At 38.7% G+C, this 6759-nt stretch overlaps 1 non-coding gene across 1 annotated transcript; it reads right to left on the bottom strand.

Annotated features, from left to right (window-relative positions):
• Nucleotides 1-3568: 3568 nt before the first annotated feature.
• Nucleotides 3569-3640, bottom strand: Trnaa-ugc. Its single transcript has one exon. It is a non-coding gene; the product is annotated as a tRNA-Ala (tRNA).
• Nucleotides 3641-6759: the final 3119 nt, after the last annotated feature.

Genomic DNA, 6759 nt, shown 5'->3' with positions numbered 1-6759 from the left:
CGTCGCTTTCGACTTACTTTAAAGAGTGACAATATATTGACGACGCCCTAAGGAAAGCAAATATATTTTGAAATATATAAAATACATGTGCATTATGTTAAAATGTATATTTATATTTATACATTTGAGCCATGTTAATTATATATTTTGGCTGCCTAATGAACCCCATTATCTAAGTAATTAAAAGCAGTGCAGGATTTTTTATTCCTGTTTATACCCTGAACCCATTGAAAATGGGAAATCAGGGTATAATGGTTTTGTGAAAAAGAAGGAATCATCGCAGACCCCGTAAAGTATATATATTCTGGATCAGAGCGAGCAGCTGAGTCGATATACCCTTCTCTGTCTGACCGTCCGTCCGCCCATCTGTCCGTATGAGTGCGTCGATCTCAGAAGTTATAAGAGCTAAGGAGCTGAAATTTGGCATGCATACTCGTGTGTACTATACGCAGTAAAAATTTTTTCATAATTTTCCGATAACTCATCCGATAACTTTTTTATCGAGAATATTCGAAGAATTGATTTTGTTTTTTTTTTTTTCAGCCTAATTTGAACAAATAAATTCGTATAATATTGCCCACATTGCAGCGCAGCCAAGGCGCAGTTGCTGCTTACTGCGCAGTTAGCAGAGCGCGGGCTTATGCGTGCGTGTGGATGCATGTGTATGTATGTGTGCATAAAAGAAGTGCAGAGTGATTAGAAAATCAGCTTAGATAGTTTAGGGTATCTCCTAGTCGAGCAGTCTGAACTAGAACACTCTTACTTGTTTATTATTGACTTTATATTTATGTTTAGTTTTGGAATCTAATAGGAGGTTTTTACATGAAAAAAGAAAAAAAAACAAGAGCACTTGCTTGCAGAGGCTCGTTTTGTGGTAATTCAAGATGCAGCAGTCGAATGTGCTTATTGCAATTGGCCAGAGCCAAAGAGGCGGCTGTTGTGGCTAGATGTGGCCAAAAGCAGCTTGCCAAGAGCACAAAGCATAAAGCACAAAGCACAAAATACAAAGTGCTGCGAATTAAATGTCTGCCATATTTAGGCGGCAAAGCACACACGAAATATGCTCAGATGGGGCTGGGGTCGTCTGTCTGTAGATGGGACGGCGATAGCGGCGGGGCATGGTATGGGGTGGCAGGCCCCACAGGGCAGCGTCAGAGGTTGGCACGGATGCTTTTTGAGGGCATATGAAAGTCTATATATGTACGTGTGTGCGTGTGTGTATGTGTGTGTAATGCCTAGACAATTGCCAAGACGGCAGTGGCTTGGTCGCGCGTTGACACAATTTGACAGTTAGACAAACCCGAAACGAAGAGCAAATTTATAAACGACAAGCAGCAAAATTAATGCAACTGAAAAGACAAATTAATGCGCAGTGAAAGCCAAACAGCAGCAGCAGCAGCAGCAACAGCAACAACAACAATAATGCGAGCGAATGCAGCGCATGGCGCGGCTTGGTCAGATAATCACTTAAAACTTTTGGGCTAAGCCCTTTTTGGAGACCTCGGGCTCAAAAACAAAAAGCTTGTATAAAAACTACAACTTTCATTTGGGCTGCGTGCGCTCAATTTGTCTAGGCTGCCCTTTACCCCACCTTGATGTGCCCCTCCTCTGCCCCACGGCACTCTATGGCTGCTCTGGAGTGCTGCTGGAGCTGCATTGTTGGCCGCTTTGATTGATGACAGCTAATTGCAGCCTCCAAATGAAAAAAGAGAAATTATCGGTGTGGGTGTCTCTCCCCCTCCCTCTCCACCTCCCCCTCCACCACTTGTCCGCCACCCGTCGCAACGGTAGCTGCGTGCAGCACCATGTCAAACTGAAAAGGGTTCTAATCCGCTTAGATAGGTGAAAGCGACTGCAGTGCGGCAAGATACCCACTCGATGCATGCCGCCTGCGGCAAGCCCATCTGTCTCCTCCTGCCACATGCCGTGCCAATAAATTGACGCACAATTACTGCTCAACTAGGCGCCAACAGCCAACAGACAAGAGCCAAGAGCCACGAGCCTAGAGACAAGAGCACTGCACGGTGTGTGAGTTATGAGTGCCAAGTGATAAATTTGCAACAAGCGGCACATAAATTCATTTTTGCATATTTGAATTTTTTTCTGTCCACGGTATTTGTTTTTCGTGTTTCATGTTTCATTTTTCATTTTTATTATTATTTATGTTGCGCCCTGTTGCAGAATAAAGATAAAGCTGATTGAATGATTTAGTCTAAGCATGATTCCAGATTGAAGATCAGGCAGGATCACAACTCGCCAAGGACCTACTCCATGAGCACTATATCGGCGAGGCAGAGGGATATCTATATGTATGTATGACAGAAACAAATTTCTAGTTTACTGTTCCGATGTGTGTCATATGTCCTATGGCTCGTCATTGATACAAGAGCTTCTCTTAAACCACATATGGGCGATTCTCTAGTGGCGAATGTGACATTCGTACGTGTTTGAGTTAAAAAAAAAAAACCAATGCCAAAACATTTTTTTTATTTTTACGAATAGTGAGTCCTTTAGCCCTTGATTAGCTCTATAATTGGTGCTAAATCTGATTTTAGGCAAATGTTAGTTTTCAAGATAATCACAAAAACCCAAGAGGCTCGCAGGCTACAAAAAACGTTAGTCGCTGTTTAAGTGATCAGTTCAACCTGAGATTTTAGCGAAACCTTAAGTCACAAGCTAATACGAATAATTTTAAATAATTAGAAATTGGCTCATCTTTACAATGTTTTTTATTTGATTCAAAAATATTGAGTAGTTTTTTTTTATTTTTTAGTTTTAATCAGGGTTGAAGGTGACGTGTCGAAAGAGACATTTTTTCCACCAAACTTTTTTTTTTTTTTTTTTTTAATATAGTAGTATGTTTCCATGAATAAAAGCATTAGAAATGATTTTCAATATATTCAATTTATTAACTATAATAAAATAGAGAAAATTCCAAGTATCATATTTCATTGCATAGTGTCTCAATAATAAGAACAAAATGTGCAATAGAAATGCTCAAAACAGATCTTTTGCACCTGTTCGGCTTTGTGTCTCAATATTTCGAGATGTATTATGATAAAATGTAAAATTGGTTTATATTAGTTTAATTTGATGGATTAGTTATAAAAAATATGTTAGCAGAACATGCTTTCATTGACTTTGAGTGTCTTGGCTGCGGTTGACCTTTCTGGAGAAATGCCCATACGTCTTCAATATACAACATTCAGAGTATTATTATAGGGAGATTTAAATATACTAAACTGTTAAATTTACTAAATTCTTTGATCACACTTATCTACGATGTATTCTTAAATGAATTTATTTTATTTTGTATTATTAGTTTAAAATCTTCATAGAATGTTATTTGAGTCATTTGAGCTCAAACTGTGCTTCCTCTTCATGGCAAGCCCAAGATTTCTTTGCATTATGCTTATTGATCGTTGTGGTAGGATTCCTGATTCAAATATTTCTAATGGGATAATATGATCATAACCTATTATTAATATAAAAAATGAAACATAATAAATAAATTATATATATATGTATATACTAAAAAAAAAAATAAAGTGTTAAACAAAATTATCACTGGAGATGCCGGGGATTGAACCCGGGGCCTCTCACATGCAAAGCGAGCGCTCTACCACTGAGCTACATCCCCTTTGATGACGTTCGGTGTAAAATCTCACAAAAATCCATGAGAACCCTAAAAGTTTCTTTGCTACCTTTCCAAGTGAAATATACGTAAACATATATGCACTTAATTAGCTAATTAGTTAGTTAATTAGTTAGCCTACAAATAATTTAAATTCGTTATTATATGCGGATGTAATTAGTTCAATACTTTCCCAGATAGACGTAAATCGATATTGGTATTTTCCCGTAAAGCAAACCCAAGTATTAAGCTTAAATTATGACAGTATTTTATTTTGCTGATCTAAAATAAAAACGGTTTTATTCGTTTATTTTTCATTCCACCTTCAAATGATGTAGATACCTAGCACTAATTCCGTTTGGGCTACAACATTCCCTGTTGCATTATCTGTTGACGCACTTCTTTCATCCATTTATCGCACTTCAGCTTTAGTTACACATATTTTGTTGTTGTTCTCGTTGTTGCTGTTGTTGTATCTTAAACATCTTTAACATTGCTGCCATTTTCTATGCCTCAACAGCGACAGCAACAACGAACGAACTATACCGGAAAAAAGTGGGTTACTTAATTTTTATTTTCTTGCATTTCAAGCCAGCAGCACCAATACCAATACGAATAGCAGTTCGTTTACCAATACCAATACCGCTACGAATACCAATGCCAATACAAACAACAACAACAACAGCAACTCAAGCCAGCTTTACATTTATGCATCTATCGGTCTATCTTTTTTTTAGCACAGATTGAGTAAGAGTTTGTTGCTGTTGTTGTAGCTGGCTCTGTTTGGCTTATATTTAAAGCCATGCCTCGGCCCCATTGCGGACCCCTCTTGACTCGACGGCAACAGCAACAGCAGCAGCAGCAGCAGCAGCGCTGATCGTGTGGCCAAATGCTGCGGCAAGCGTGGTTTCACTTTCTATGCCTCTGACTTTTGCTATCTACCAACAGCAACAGCAGCGGCAATATCGGCAGCAGCAGCAGCAGCAGCAGCAGCTAGCAACAACAATGAGGCCGTCAAGCATCCAGCTACAACAACAACTATGAAGAGTGCTCTAGTCGAGTGAGAAAGACTAAAAAATACTCATTAAAGATAAACACTAAAATATAGTTTATTATAAAATCATATTAATCAACTGGCACTCAACTGACTCTTTGTCTAGATGACTGACAAAATATTATCAAAAGATCTCTCTGTTTCAAAATGTATATAGATCTATTCATGAACTATCCATTGCTTATATAACATTTCTATGAATGTGTCAATAAATCGTTCATCTATAACCTTTGGTATACCCTCCGCCTCCGTCGAGCATAGGGTGTAGAAGAGTTAACGGCATTGCTCAGCTCACCTCTTTTTCTTTTCCTTTTCCTTTTGATTTTGCTTTGGCTTTTTCAGTTTTTTTTTTTTGTCCAACAGCGCTTTGACTATTTTCTTTTCGACGGCCCCTACGAGTGGCTGCGTCGTTCAGTGTGCATCTCAGTGTGGGCCTCTTATGTAATCGGGGGCTGTTGCTGCTTTTGTTGCTGTTGTTGTTTTTGTAAAAGATGCCTTTTCTTTTGTTGTGCGGCTGATGACCAAGTTAAGATATTATGTTTGTTATGTTGCGCTTATTAACGTGGCCTACAAAAATTGTGTTTTGCGTTTGATGCTGTTTAAACGATTTTTCCACCGTTATAAATCAAGCGTCAACGCAAAAATAGAGATATGTTGCTGCCCCTTTCCCCCAGCCTTTCCCCATTTCTCATTCCATGTCCCCCTACAGCCGTTCCCCGCTCAACTATCGCCGCGGAACAAGTTACGCAATTTTGGCATCAAATTCAATCCCCTTGGATTGTATTTACTCGCGACTCATTCAGGCGGCACAGCTGCCAGCAACAACAACTACAATATTGTTGGTAAGACAACAATAACAACAGCAACAGCTACAATTAAAAACATATAAATCTACTCATATGCTATAGACATAGGCGTACATGTGTATATCTAAATATATACGCCTAAAACAAGATCAACAATTATGTTTTTTGGAAAGGGCCAAGTATTTACGAGATTCTGCTCTTCGGGTACAGACTAACTACCCATACAAATTAGTGTTCTACGCTCCGAGGTGCAAAAATCGCTGCACATCTTGCCTTTCAGCTCTCCAAAATTCATATATGTGATGCGAAGTGTCTGGCAGCAGCAACGACACTTTAAATACAGTACAATTCGCTTTCCTCATGGTATGATAGTGCCTCAGCGTGTCGAGTATTTAGAGCATTTTCCTAATGTGTAATTGAAGCTTGAAGCGCTCATTCAAGAAAATAAAAAAACTTTCAATATATTATTCATTTATAGACAATCTAAACTACATACATTTAACTAGAAGATGTGCAAAATATAAGTTTTTATTATATTTTGATTTCTCTATAAAATCTCTTTAGCATTAAATGAAATTTAATTGACTTTTAAAATCCAAAATGATTGTTATTTAATTGAATTCTTTCAGAATTTTGGTAACATATGTAGATAATATTAGTGAAGTGGAAGTTGTCTTAACGTTTGAAAACATTAACTTTGCCAGAAATGGAAAAATTTATAATACATATATTCAAATCAACATCATTTACACGGACTTTTAAGTTGCTTTGGCGTTAACTGTAGTTCGTAGCGCAAGGACTTTTCATTTGGCAAGGGCATGCAGACACGCACACACATGCTCCAAAAGAAAATCTAAATCTAAACCACTCACCCAAAGACCCATTGGCCTACTTTTCTTAGAGACCAGCAACAAAAATATAGGAAATACAATAAAAAAGAAAAAAAAAAAATGCTCGAAAATAATCTCTACGCCAACACACATGAGTCGTGTGTGTGTGTGTGCTGCTAATCAGCAACATATGTGTGTGTGTGTTTGTGTTGGTGCGGCGAAATGTACAGCGCGCCCTTTTGAAAACTTCTTTGAAAAAGAGAAGAAAAAAGTCGCGCGCGCCACCATTTTCATTTTTCAGCTGCGCGTTGGCGTCGCAGTCGCTGTGGCTGCCGCTGCTTTATCAGTCTGCCTACGTCGAAGGGAGGAGGAGGCGTGGTAGGGGACGGCGAGTGGGGAGGTGCGTGGGCAACTTATCTTAGGGCGAAGCTCGAC

The sequence above is a fragment of the Drosophila mojavensis genome, unplaced genomic scaffold, assembly GCF_018153725.1.
Source record: "Drosophila mojavensis isolate 15081-1352.22 unplaced genomic scaffold, ASM1815372v1 contig_82, whole genome shotgun sequence".
NCBI classification, from domain to species: Eukaryota; Metazoa; Arthropoda; class Insecta; order Diptera; family Drosophilidae; genus Drosophila; species Drosophila mojavensis.
Note: the sequence above shows the minus strand (reverse complement) of the source record. Positions and strands in the feature narration are given on the sequence as shown.